The sequence below is a fragment of the Lissotriton vulgaris genome, chromosome 1_1, assembly GCF_964263255.1.
Source record: "Lissotriton vulgaris chromosome 1_1, aLisVul1.2, whole genome shotgun sequence".
In the NCBI taxonomy this organism is placed as follows: Eukaryota; Metazoa; Chordata; class Amphibia; order Caudata; family Salamandridae; genus Lissotriton; species Lissotriton vulgaris.
Genome location: NC_141685.1, coordinates 1,368,797,458 through 1,368,811,785, shown reverse-complemented (window position 1 = coordinate 1,368,811,785; position 14,328 = coordinate 1,368,797,458). Strand labels below are relative to the sequence as shown.

At 51.5% G+C, this 14,328-nt stretch overlaps 1 non-coding gene across 1 annotated transcript; it reads left to right on the top strand.

The window, feature by feature from the left end:
* The first annotated feature begins 6,743 nt into the window (after positions 1 to 6,743).
* Positions 6,744 to 6,825, top strand: TRNAS-AGA (transfer RNA serine (anticodon AGA)). Its single transcript has one exon. It is a non-coding gene; the product is annotated as a tRNA-Ser (tRNA).
* The last annotated feature ends 7,503 nt before the right edge of the window (positions 6,826 to 14,328 follow it).

Sequence of the window (14,328 nt, the reverse complement as noted above, 5' to 3'; positions counted from 1 at the left end):
ACCCTTTTATCTCCCTGTGATATGATGGTCCGGGTATCGATCTGATTGGACTCTGGCAACGGGGATCGCTCCTAGATGGTCGGGTGCCCTCACTATAGTGGACCTCGACCCACGGACGCCTGGCGGCCCTAGCCGCGGTGCCGACCCCCCGAGCCGCACTTGGCTGCATCTCCCCGATCGACTGACGTCCATGGGCAGCACGGCCCCTTGGCGCCACAAAGTCTCCGGTGGTGTTGGTGACCCTCGCTCCAGGTCCTCATCAGCCAAACGGGCCTGCCCGACCTGGCGCCGATTGTCTCCGCCTCCTCCTCAGTGCCCTCCGACGACGTGGTGGTGGCGCAGCCCGAAGCTGTGGAGGTCCAATAGGCCCTGGAGACGGAGATCGCTGGCCCTCGGCCCGAAGACCACCAACCGGGAGAGACATAGCCGACGCCCGCACTCGGTGGCGCCTCTACCTGACTCCCCACCGTGTGATTCCTGCGACATGGGGAAACGGAGGGGAGCCAAGGGGACTACCCCAGCCGCCTCAGACTCGGAGGCCCCGGACAAAGAGGAACATGGAGACCCGGAGAGTTCTGGTGGCGCACCATTGCAGCAACAATTTGACCATGTCTTGGAGGCGATCGTGACCACACGCTCGGCCCTCCAGCAGGACATTGCCCAGGTGGCGACAAGTCTGGGCCTCCTTAGAGCGGATCACGGCAAGCTCTCGGATAGGGTCAAGGAAGTGGAGGGCTCGATAAAAACCTTGGAGCCAGCACAGCGAACCCTGGCCGCGACAATGAAGGATGCCCTATCCCGGATTGATGCCCTGGAGCAGCGAGCGGAAGACGCGGAAGGCCGTAACAGGCGAAACAACATTCGAGTGGTGGGCCTGCCGGAGAAGATTGAAGATGGCGACATGGTGGCCTACTTGGAAGCCTGGCTCCGAGACACGGTGGCCCCGGAGGGTCTATCCTCCTTCTACACCCTGGAGCGAGCACATAGAGTCCCAGCGAGGCCACCGCAACAGGGCCGTGCCCCGCGACCGGTGGTGGCACGGTTATTGCACTTTCGGGACAGAGACCTCATCCTTAATGCCGCCAGACATAATGGCCCCTTCAAGGTGGCGAACAGCCAGGTGAACATCTTCCCGGACTACACCTATGAGACCCAACGCAGGCGGTTCTCATTCCTGGCGGTCAAGCGCGAGCTCCGGAGCGAGGGCATCCAATACTCGCTCCTGTTTCCTGCAAGGCTCCGCATAATTGTCGATGACAAGACTCAATTCTTTGATTCCCCGGAGGATGTCTGTAACTGGCTCGAACTCTATAGAGCCGGAAAAGATGGCTTTGGCTCCTCATCTCAGCTAGCAGTGGAGCCTGGACAGCGACGGCGGTCCAAAAGGATTCGGAGTCGCCGTGGCCGGTCAGGTGGACCCTCGACTGCGGAGACGTCGACGGAGCGGAAGGGAGTGTTGGAGGTGTTGTCTGCGCTGTCTGGCTCACGGGACGGTACCATTGAAGAGGAAGCGGACCCTGGTGACGAGGGGGTGCCAACGGACTCGGAGGAATCGGTGACCGATAGCGTCCACACGCCGGTGATCACACCGAAATCGGGTGAGGACCTTCTGGATGGACAGGGTTGACGGGGTGAGCTGCATCCATTTGGGTGGGGGCCCGCAGCGGGGGTGGCGGGGGCCGGTGATTGATCATGAATCCCGGGGAAGTGGAGGTGGGGTGCCATGCTCGTGCCCTGAGGGTTTCTTTTACTGTTTTGGGCTTGCTTTAGTCCTGGTAGCCCGAGCATCGAGGGCCCACTGCCAACGCCCAGCCCACACCTGGCCCTTAAGGCCTTCCTACGGTGGCGACCGCAGGATTAGTCGGGGATAGGGGGTTTTCTGGGGGTATGGTTTGGATGGGAACTAGATGGTGTTGTTTGGGTCCTGTTCTGGGGAGGGTGGGCAGGGTTTTGGGTCGAATCGGGGTTGTTGAGTTTTGGTTGGGGAAAATGGCTGCCATCAGCGCTGGGTCGATTGTTGCTCTTTCTTTGTTGGGACCCCGATGGGGAGACTTTGCACGAACAATGTGGGACAATGGCTGATGTTGCTAATGTGAAATGTATTACTTGGAACGTGCGGGGGCTTCACACCATGTCTAGGCGTCACAAAGTCCACGCTTATTTAGTGCGTAGAGGGGTACAAATAGCGCTGCTGCAGGAGACCCATCTGAACAAGGCGGAAGGGGCGGCGCTACAGCGTAGGTGGAGAGGGCAGGTCTTTTGTACTTCGTACTCCGCGTATGCCAGGGGGGCGCTAATTTGGATCAGAGCTGGGGTTCCCTTCCAGGTCACGAAATCAGTGGTGGATCCGGAGGGGCGCTACGTGGCCATTTCGGGCACTCTGGGGGGAGGGACCTAAACGTTTGCTGTGTTTACGCGCCCAATGTGGACCAGCTTGCCTTCCTTTCCAGGTTATCGGGCTCGTTGGCCCACTTCTTCTCCGGGACCCTCCTGATCGGTGGGGATTTCAATTCAGTAGTAGATGTGGAGAATGACCGCTCACACCCCCCCCTCCCTGCCTCTCCGGTTCGCCGTGTGGCTAAAGGTCGTATGGACTGGCAGACACACTGGGGCCTGACGGATATCTGGAGGGCGCAACACCCCGACACTAGAGACTATTCCTACTTCTCAGGCCTGCACGAGTTACACGTCCGACTGGACGGATTTCTTGGCTCGACTGAATTGGTTTCAGCGGCGGTCCGGTCTGAATATTTGACCAGGACCATCTCAGATCATAACCCTCTCCTGCTGGACCTTCGCTGGTTTCCTGGGGTGCCTGCAGTGCCCACCTGGAAGTTGCGTCCCGAAATCCTAGAGGACAGTGTATTCAAAGCGGACCTAGGAGATAAGATCTCAGAATACTTCGCGTCCAACGGGGGCACTGCGAGTTCGAGGGCGCTGGAATGGGACGCTTTTAAGGTGGTGGTAAGGGGTTACTGCATCTCCAAAAAGGTAGGCATGAGGCGAGTTATCCTTGACGACTTAGATACAGCTGATCGGAAACTCCGTGAGTTGGAACTCCGCCGCCCCGGGCGCCCTGAACTCCAGGAACGCACGGCAGAGGCGAAGGAGGCGGTAGCGGCGGAGGTCGAACGGCTGCGCTGTTTCGACTACAAGGCCTATACTGTTAGGTCCCTCGCAGAGGGGGATAGATCGAGCGCATTGCTGGCATGGCTAGCTAACCCTACGCGCCAGACCTCTCTGACGACGTCCATGCGCACGGCGGACGGGACCGAAGTACACACTCAGCCTGAGATTCTGAGCTGTTACCTGCACTACTACGAACGTTTGTACCGCAGTCGTTCTGCCAGAGACCCTGACCTGCTCGATGATTATCTGCGACCCCTGGAGCTCCCAACAGTGGAGCCTGACGTAGCGAAAGCCCTGGGGTCCGACATAGAACTGGGGGAGATTCGCAGCGCCATTCAAAAGATGGCGAGGAATAAGACCCCGGGCCTGGACGGCCTTCCTGTTGAATTTTATGCAGCTTATGCTGATCTCCTAGCACCAAGGTTGCTGATAGTGTATAGAGAGGCGAAGCGGCTTGGTCGGCTCCCCGGCTCAATGTGCGAGGCCTTAGTGGTTCCCCTCCTCAAGCCGGGAAGGGACTCGTCCGATCCGGCGTCCTACCGTCCTTTATCAATGCTGACGGTCGATTATAAAATACTGAGCAGCATCTTGGCTTCGAGGTTGCTACGTCACATGAGCTCCCTGGTACATGAGGACCAGGCTGGATTCATCCCCAGACGAAACACGACCATGAACATCCGTAGGTTGTTCCGCTTGCTGGGAGAACCGCTCGTGGACGCCCCATGCCCGGTGGTCCTATCGGTAGATTTGGAGAAGGCTTTTGACAGCCTGGAATGGGACTACCTGCGCACTGTGTTACTGCGATTCGGCCTCGGTGAGGGTTTCGTCAGATGGACCACGGTCCTATATGCCTGGGCATCGGCCAGGGTTCAGGCAGGCCCGCTGATCTCCTCACAATACCCGGTGGCGAGAGGCACGAGACAGGGTTGTTCATTATCCCCGCTTCTCTTTGCGTTAGCGGTGGAGCCTCTGGCGCTGCTACTCCGATCGGGAGTCCATTATAATGGATTGTGGACACCTTCGGGCCCACACTACATCTCGCTGTACGCCGATGACCTGTTGCTCTTCCTTGAGGACCCGGTTGCTGCCCTGAATGGAGCTGCGACGGCGCTCACGGCGTTTGGGGAGGTCTCGGGCCTTCGGGTGAATTGGGCTAAGACCTGTCTTTTCCCGGTTCGCAAGGGCACACCTAGCCCTGATATCAGTAGAGAGATTAGGTGGGAACCTGACTGCTTTAAGTACCTGGGGGTGTACGTCTACCATGAACCATCTGATCTCCCGGATGGGAACATAGCTCGCAGCACTCGAGCGCTGCGGGGTAGCATGGACTTCTGGGCTGCTCTACCACTTTCGGTGGCAGGGCGGATCGCTTTGCTCAAAATGGTGGCGCTCCCCCGGTTGCTGTATTATTTCCGGGCGCTACCGATCTGGGTCCCACCGGCCGCATTTCGACTGTTACGGTCAATGGTGGTCGGATTCCTCTGGGGTTCGGGCCGCCGAAGAGTGGCCCTCAAGACCCTGATGAGGCCGAAAGCTGAGGGTGGGCTTGCGGTGCCGGACTTTGAAAAGTACTACTTGGCGGCGCAGCTACAGACCCTCACCCAGGAGGTCGCCAGGGAATTCCGAGGCCCGGAGGACAGAAGAGGCACGGGGATGGCCAGGCATGTTCTCTCATTCATATCGCTGCGACAGCGTTTGGCCTTGCAGGACTTGACGCTTGAGGAGAAGACCATTCGCCTGTGTTGGAACCGAGTCCACGCCCGGGGCCAGTTGCGAACACCGTATGCACCCGAAATACCTTTGGGTATGCTGACGGCCCTGCCTCATGGCGGTGATTGGTCACGATTAGCGGACTGGGAGGACGCGGGCCTACAATTGGTGGGTGACCTCTAGAAGGACGGGGCGCTTTTGCCCTTTCAGGAGCTCATTGATCGCTTCGAGGTTCCTCGCGGCGACTTTCTTTTGCACTCGGCCCTGGTCCGAGCGATCCAGGCGCACTGGAAGCACGGGCAGGAGGAACCTCCTACGTCACCGGTGTGCCAATATGTCATGATGTCTGCGGGTACGGTGAAGGCGGTCACTTGCCTATACAGTAGACTGCTCAATGAGGGGTTGGCCCCCCTCACTACCTTAAGAACCCGTTGGGAGGAAGACATAGGTAAGGAGATCCCAGAGACGACCTGGTCCCAACTCGTGCGGCGAGCCTGGAATGGCACGCACCACGCCCGCTTTCAATTGGTCCACTACTACGTACTCCATAGGGCATATTTGACCCCGGCGAAAATCCAACAGTATTTTGCCACAGGCTCCGCGGACTGCCCCAGATGCCAGGCGCCGGATGCAGACCTCCTCCACATGTTGTGGTCCTGCCCGGGATTGTCCTCCTACTGGCTGGAAGTGGGGAAGACCCTGGAGGAGGTAACGGGGAGATCCTTATCGGTTGATGCGGCAGTGGGACTCCTACACTGGTTTCCACATACCCCCAAAAACAAATTTACCAGTAAATTCATTGATTTGGGGCTTCTCCTTGCTAAACGAGAGGTGACCAGGAACTGGAAGGCACGGGTTGGTCCGACGGGGGCCCGATGGCACAGCGAACTCTTGAAATGGGCGGCGGGAGAAAGCACGCTGAGGTACCAGTTAGCTAGGAGACAACACAACGAGAAGGCGCAGGAGGCAGCGCTAGAATGGGAGACATTAGTGCAGGCCCTCAGGGATTATTGCGCCCCCAGCGATTCCGAAAGTGAGGAAGCAGCTCGCCCCGAGTCCCGATAGGCGATTGCACTTTACAGGTCTGTTGCTTTCCTCGTGGGTCCTCCCACAGATCCTATTACGGTTGTTGCCGTGCACTGGTGGCGGGGTTGGGCAGGGGTTAATTTGGTGCATAGTGTTTTGAGGGAGGGGTTTTTCTTTTGGTTTTGTAGGATTGTTTGGAAAAGCAGATGACGGACAGTGGATCATCCGGACCAGCTTCGACTCCCTGTTGAGTCCCCATTGGATATCGCCGCCCGACCATTGGATTGTGGGCTGAATGGCTGTGTAAGGGTTCATCCTCTGGGGGACGGAGGGTTGTATTCCACTGATTTTGATTGATCTATAATGCTGGTCAGATATGTAACAATTTACTAATTCCTGCAATAAAAATATATTTAAAAAAATATATTAAAAAAATAAAAATAAGGATAACATGAGTAAAACATCAGGTTTCTCTACAGCATTTGGTGGGACAAGTGGGCCTTCTTTTATCTTCCATAAATGCAATCTTTCCCGGACCCCTTTATTATATAGCTCTTCAAGGAAAAAATATAAAGCACTTACACAGGAGCCTCAAATACTCAAAGATGGTAGACTTCTGTAATATGGGCCATATACTAAAAGCAGCACGAAAACAGAGTGCAATAGGGTCCAAAAAACTTGAGTGACCCATGGGAGTATGCATGCAAGCCTATGGTATTCCAAACTAGAGATATACGCATGCAATTTTTGTTTTTAGGAGAGAATGTGCCTGCTGAAAAATAAATTATTTTTAAAAAGTGCATTGCAGAATATCAGGAATTTGCTGTGGGACACCTTGAAAACTTGCATACAGATTATGTGCACACGCCTTACAATGTGTTGTTGTGGCCGAGTGGTTAAGGCGATGGACTAGAAATCCATTGGGGTCTCCCCGCGCAGGTTCGAATCCTGCCGACAACGAGAATCTTTTTAACATCGGCTACAATTTCAGAAGATAACCTTTAGTATTTCTTCCATGTCAGTTTTATAAATAGGTGGCTTATTTTGGTGTCACTATTGCCATATCACATATTTATTATCGCTCCCCCTTTCATATCTTTGCTATAACTCTCGTCCTTCATTAGCGCTGGTGCAAACGCTTCAAATTATTATACCCTGGCTCTCTCGGTCATACCTGTGCATGCACTTGAAACTTACTTTACCAATAAAAGAAGCAAATAGAGAAATAAAATAAAAGTGCTAGCTGGATTAGGCAAACACACTTCATAAAACTGCATTTTCTTTTCTATTCTCCCCCGTGTTACAAGCTTAACTGCTCCCTGTGTAATTTCTCTTAACCTGCTGTCCCTGGAAGAGAATTTCATCTACAAGCTCTTTCTGTGTTTTTTCCTAGTCTTTTCTTTCCCTTTTCTTAGATTTGAACTGTTACTTTACGTGCTCTATTTAGGCGCCAATAATCTCATTTGAGCTCCTTGTACCTGCTGCTGTTTTCTCCACACCTCATACTGTCTTTTCCCTCTTTCTCTCTTTCTCTGCGGTTGGTGGCTACTTTCCAAAGCGTCTGATGCCCCAATGTTCCTTCGTCTTGTTGTCAGACGTGAATTTGAAAAGCAACAAAATTAACAAGCCTTTACCACTCACACATGGCAGGAGTTTATACTTTAATTCAATGAGCTAAGAAAAGTGTGTTGCGGGGCGCCTACGAGCCATGGTGCTTGCTTCATCATAATTAGGCATGCTGTCATTAGCCACAGCTCTGATTATGGGTCACTGAGGTCAGTTTCAATAATTCCTCAAAAACCTAACCATGCAGTCTCCCCTAACTGTGTAGTTATCTTGCTTTACTGCTGTTTGTGTGATTAGCTGGGAGGAGCTCAAGGCAGCATCCTCCCAATAAAAGTGTAGATGGACCGTTCCTTAACTCTTTCTTGCTTCACATACAGATGGCTTGAGGAGGTACAGGGGAGATGCAGGTCTAATGAACAGAATAGAATATCTGCGCCAGGTGTGTTTCTCTGCATTGGTGTCCCATCACAGGCCCACCAGTGTATGTGTGATCTTTGACTCCTGCCAGTTCACAAGCAGGCGGCCAGGAAACGGTTTCAGCCTATCAACCACTGAGGAGATAAAGCTTTTGTATAAGGAATGAGGAAGCAATGAACACATTCAGCCTATCACAGGAGTAGCCCTGAGTGTTCCGAATTATAATTTCTTCATGTCACTGTACGTTATTGAGCCCAAGTAGCTTGCCGTGATCGTATAGTGGTTAGTACTCTGCGTTGTGGCCGCAGCAACCTCGGTTCGAATCTGAGTCACGGCATTGTGGTTGGCAATGTCACGGCAGTTGGGTTTTTCCTTTACAGAATTCCCAAATGTACCAGTTGTTTTTGTAAAATGTCTATTAAAAACAGATCCTTTTCAATATTTAAACGATCTAACGACAAATTATTTAAACACACATGATTATAAGATGTAGGTATACTGTACTTACTGACATAAATTATCGTTCTTGAACATATTTGCGGTAAGGGGAGCGGAGCTCTCCCCCAAGCCAATCAGAATGCAGATGAATGCAGTTGCAGTTGAGTGATCTGTGTTGTGGCTGTCTACAGGGAATGCACATATGTAGCTGTCTCGCAGCCCAATCCAGACGTCAATTGAAGACAGGTTTTCATGCAAATAGAGCAGTAAGTGCAGAGAAATGCTCACTCTCTAAAAATTGCATTTATACAATAGTAAGATTAAATCCAACCTCACCAGTAGATAGGATTTATCAATAAATAAATAAAGCTTCTCCTCTCTGATATGGAATTACCCCCCAAAAAGTATAAGGGAATACCAAATGCTAACCAATGAGAGGGGCAGACCTCACAGTAGTGAAAAATGTAATAGACTGTTTGATACTACTAGGACATACAAACTACCACAGTACATGTCTTACCTTTTACTTACATAGCATGATGCCCCTAGGACTACTTAGGGCCTACCTTAGGGGTTACTGATATGTAATAAAATTGGAGTTTAAGGCTTGGCAAGTAGTTTTAAATGCCAAGTCGAAGTGGCAGTACACTGCAGCACAGGCACTGCAGTATCAGGCTTGAGACAGGTTTGAAATGCTATTTCTTTGGGCGGCACAATCAGTCCCTGGGTATATGGTATACCACTTTACAAGGGGCTTTCAAGTAAATTAAATCTGTCAGTCAGGTATACCCCAATTATACACATGATTAAGGAAGAAGCATGTGCACTTCAGCACTGATTAGTAGCGATAAAGTGATCAGAGTCCTAAGGCCAACAAAAAGATACAGCAAAATGCGGAGGTGAAAAGCAATAAGGTGGGGTTGGGACCACCTTAAGAATGCAAGGTCTAACAACAAGCATTGGAAATGCAATAGGTCTCGCAGCATTAGAGTTAGTGCTTTTAGAATTGTTTATGGGTTTTTTTGTAAATCTTTAGCATTTTTGTTTCCTGTAGCCAATGCTAAAGAATTAAAAACAAAAGCCATAAACATTTCTAAAAGCTCTAACTCAAATGCTCCGAGACCTATTGCACTGTGTGAGGGTGAGGGGTTGAGGGTGAGTGAGGGTGAGGGTGGGTGAGGGTGGGTGAGGGTGAGTGAGGGTGAGTGAGGGGTTGAGGGTGAGTGAGAGTGAGGGTGAGTGAGGGTGAGTGAGGGTGAGTGAGGGTGAGAGTGGGTGAGGGTGAGTGAGGTTGAGGGTGAGTGAGGGTGAGTGAGGGTGAGGGTGAGTGAGGGTGAGGGTGAGTGAGGGTGAGGGTGAGTGAGTGAGGGTGAGGGTGAGTGAGGGTGAGGGTGAGTGAGGGTGAGGGTGAGGGTGAGTGAGGGTGAGGGTGAGTGAGGGTGAGGGTGAGTGAGGGTGAGGGGTTGATGTTGAGGGGTTGAGGGTGAGTGAGGGTGAGTGAGGGGTTGAGGGTGAGTGAGAGTGAGGGTGAGTGAGGGTGAGTGAGGGTGAGTGAGAGTGAGGGTGAGTGAGGGTGAGAGTGGGTGAGGGTGAGTGAGGGTGAGGGTGAGTGAGGGTGAGTGAGGGTGAGGGTGAGTGAGGGTGAGGGTGAGTGAGGGTGAGGGTGAGTGAGGGTGAGTTAGGGTGAGGGTGAGTGAGGGTGAGGGTGAGTGAGGGTGAGGGTGAGTGAGGGTGATTGAGGGTGAGGGTGAGTGAGGGTGAGGGGTTGATGTTGAGGGGTTGAGGGTGAGTGAGGGTGAGTGAGGGGTTGAGGGTGAGTGAGGGTGAGGGTGAGTTAGGGTGAGGGGTTGAGGGTGAGTGAGGGTGAGGGTGGGGGGTTGAGGGTGAGTGAGGATGAGTGAGAGTGAGGGTGAGTGAGGGGTTGAGGGTGAGGGGGTGAGTGAGGGTGAGTGAGGGTGAGTGAGGGTGAGTGAGGGTGAGTGAGGGTGAGTGAGGGTGAGTGAGTGAGGGTGAGTGAGGGTGAGTGAGTGAGGGTGAGTGAGGGTGAGTGAGGGTGAGTGAGGGTGAGTGAGGGTGAGTGAGAGTGAGGGGTTGAGGGTGAGTGAGGGTGGGTGAGGGTGAGTGAGGGTGAGTGAGGGTGAGGGGTTGAGGGTGAGTGAGGGTGAGGGTGAGTGAGGGTGAGGGGTTGAGGGTGAGGGGTTGAGGGTGAGTGAGGGTGAGTGAGGGTGAGGGGTTGAGGGTGAGTGAGGGTGAGGGGTTGAGGGTGAGTGAGTGTGAGGGTGAGTGAGGGTGAGGGAGTGAGGGTGAGTGAGGGGTTGAGGGTGAGTGAGGGTGAGGGGTTGAGGGTGAGTGAGGGTGAGGGTGAGTGAGGGTGAGGGTGAGTGAGGGTGAGTGAGGGTGAGGGTGAGTGAGGGTGAGTGAGGGTGAGGGTGAGTGAGGGTGAGGGTGAGTGAGGGTGGGTGAGGGTGAGGGAGGGTGAGGGTGAGTGAGGGTGAGGGTGAGTGAGGGTGAGTGAGGGTGAGTGAGGCTGAGTGAGGGTGAGGGGTTGAGGGTGAGTGAGGGTGAGTGAGGGTGAGTGAGGGTGAGTGAGGGTGAGTGAGGGTGAGTGAGGGTGAGTGAGTGAGTGTGAGTGAGTGTTCAAATCGGTATTCGGGAGGTAGCTTTGAAATCAGTAGTCTTCGATCTGAACTGGGTGTGTTGGAATGTAAGGTGTCTGGCAGTGGATTAATGAGTCATGACCTGTATTTAAGACCATCCGCCTCGATATCAGGCGAGACGAGATTTACTCGTACAACCGTGGGCTTCTGAGCAGAGCTTCGGGCATAACTTTGTTTTTAAAATAAATTAAACACTGCTCTTAGTCCCAAGTCAGACACTCTATCACTGACGCTTTGGGAGCTTACGGGATTATTGCCCCAGCTACCATGTCAGGGAGGGAACGAGAGAAGCACCGGGAAGCCAGCAGCTCCCAGTGCAGGATATGGGCTGCCAGGGTATACAAAAAGAGAATGATAGTAGGAGACTCGTAAGTCTCCTACTATCATTCTCTTTTTGTATACCGTGGCAGCCCATATCCTGCACTGGGAGCTGCTGGCTTCCCGGTGCTTCTCTCGTTCCCTCCCTGACATGGTAGCTGGGGCAATAATCCCGTAAGCTCCCAAAGCGTCAGTGATAGAGTGTCTGACTTGGGACTAAGAGCAGTATTTAATTTATTTTAAAAACAAAGGCATATACGCGCACAGACAATTATATAAAATCGGTGCACCAATGGTGCCAAAGTAGGAGATTGCGAGGGCGTTAAAGTTTGTGGTCATGAAGAGAGCACTTCCTCCTCCCCACGGGGTCTGTAGAAAAGAGCAGAGGAGGGAGAGAGGCTTGAATGGAGCGAGGGGAACCTGCATAGATAATGAGCCCCATTCACAAAAATGCACGGAGAGGGGGAGGGGAGATGCTCGCAGCCTCTGCTGAGAAGGAGCTGAGTGCAATTAGCTGCATCCATCACAGAGAAGAGGAGGGGGCTTGGGGGATGGGAGGGGGAAATGGGATGTGCCAATTTGCCAGCACATACAAAAACATCCGCTTGCTGCCAAAGGCAAGAGACACTTTTCCAGACAGGGGGAGGGGAGACAAGCATGGGGGAGGGGAGTTATGACTTATAAAACAAACCCCACTTTAAAAATGTATAATACGCCATTGTGAGCGAGCGGAGATAAATACATGCCAGGTGGTGGGTGCCCAAGTGTCACTAAAGCAAGGGAAATGTGTGTGGGGCTGGTCTGACGTGGCGCTCTGAGTGACGGACCAGGAAGTTACATAGCGCATTCGATTAGATCTGGCAGCTGTTTAATTGGACAACAACAAAAAATCAAATTGGATTGTAAAGAAATCGCTAAACCCTTTCATGTTATTTTTGCACACCGCAAAGTGAAAGAAACGGGGCACGAGAAATTGTTCACCTAAGTCCTTTATTGGTGGGGAGGGGGCACATTTTATGCGGTGGCTCATATGGTGGCTTTAAGTTTAGTTGTGCTTGAATGTTACGGTAGGTGTATTGGGCACGCAGCTAACATCAGACACACAATTAAGGGGCATTTTAGCAAGGGAAAGGTGTCTTAGTAAATAACAAATTGCGTTTTTAAAGCATAGAGTAAAAAAATGCCTCTCCGTACTTACGTTGTTGACATGAAATTGCACGTCTCGGCCGGAGCAGGGGGCGGAGCAGGGAGAGCGGGCTTTGGAATGTAATTGACACGGCCGGCCGGTCGTGAAACTGAAAGCATGGCCGGCCGGCCGTGAAAGCCTTTGATGCGGCAGGGGAAATGCGAGACGGCGGGGAGGGGGCGGAGCGGGTAAACAAAGACGGACGTGCACGCGCTTTTAAGCTCAATGCGCATGCGCATTGAGCTTAAAAGTCACGGGCACTGCAAGGAATCGCCACGATTCCTTGCAGTGTGGATAAAAAGTAGATAAGTCCCAATACTCTCGCCTTGCTCGATGCGCATGCGCATCGACAGGCGAGACCTAAAAACGAACTAAGGATAACATGAGTAAAACATCAGGTTTCTCTACAGCATTTGGTGGGACAAGTGAGCCTTCTTTTATCTTCCATAAATGCAATCTTTCCCGGTCCCCTTTATTATATAGCTCTTCAAGGAAAAAATATAAAGCACTTACAAAGGAGCCTCAAATACTCAAAGATGGTAGACTTCTGTAATATGGGCCATATACTAAAAGCAGCACGAAAACAGAGTGCAATAGGGTCCAAAAAACTTGAGTGACCCATGGGAGAATGCATGCAAGCCTATGGTATTCCAAACTAGAGATATACGCATGCAATTTTTGTTTTTAGGAGAGAATGTGCCTGCTGAAAAATACATTATTTTTAAAAAGTGCATTGCAGAATATCAGGAATTTGCTGTGGGACACCTTGAAAACTTGCATACAGATTATGTGCACAAGCCTCACAGTCAGTTGTTGTGGCCGAGTGGTTAAGGAATGACTAGAAATCCATTGGGGTCTTCCCGCGCAGGTTTGAATCCTGCCGACAACGAGAATCTTTTTAACATCGGCTACAATTTCAGAAGATAACCTTTAGTATTTCTTCCATGTCAGTTTTATAAATAGGTGGCTTATTTTGGTGTCACTATTGCCATATCACATATTTATTATCGCTCCCCCTTTCATATCTTTGCTATAACTCTCGTCCTTCATTAGCGCTGGTGCAAACGCTTCAAATTATTATACCCTGGGTCTCTCGGTCATACCTGTGCATGCACTTGAAACTTACTTTACCAATAAAAGAAGCAAATAGAGAAATTAAATAAAAGTGCTAGCTGGATTAGGCAAACACACTTCATAAAACTGCATTTTCTTTTCTATTCTCCCCCGTGTTACAAGCTTAACTGCTCCCTGTGTAATTTCTCTTAACCTGCTGTCCCTGGAAGAGAATTTCATCTACAAGCTCTTTCTGTGTTTTTTCCGAGTCTTTTCTTTCCCTTTTCTTAGATTTGAACTGTTCCTTTACGTGCTCTATTTATGCGCCATTAATCTCATTTGAGCTCCTTGTACCTGCTGCTGTTTTCTCCACACCTCATACTGGCTTTTCCCTCTTTCTCTCTTTCTCTGGGGTTGGTGGCTACTTTCCAAAGCGTCTGATGCCCCAAAGTTCCTTCATCTTGTTGTCAGACGTGAATTTGAAAAGCAACAAAATTAACAAGCCTTTACCACTCACACATGGCAGGAGTTTATACTTTAATTCAATGAGCTAAGAAAAGTGTTTTGCGGGGCCCCTAAGAGCCATGGTGCTTGCTTCATCATAATTAGGCATGCTGTCATTAGCCACAGCTCTGATTATGGGTCACTGAGGTCAGTTTCAATAATTCCTCAAAAACCTAACCATGCAGTCCCCCCTAACTGTGTAGTTATCTTGCTTTACTGCTGTTTGTGTGATTAGCTGGAGGAGCTCACGGCAGCATCCTCCCAATAAAAGTGTAGATGGACCGTTCCTTAACTCTTTCTTGCTTCACATACAGATGGCTTGAG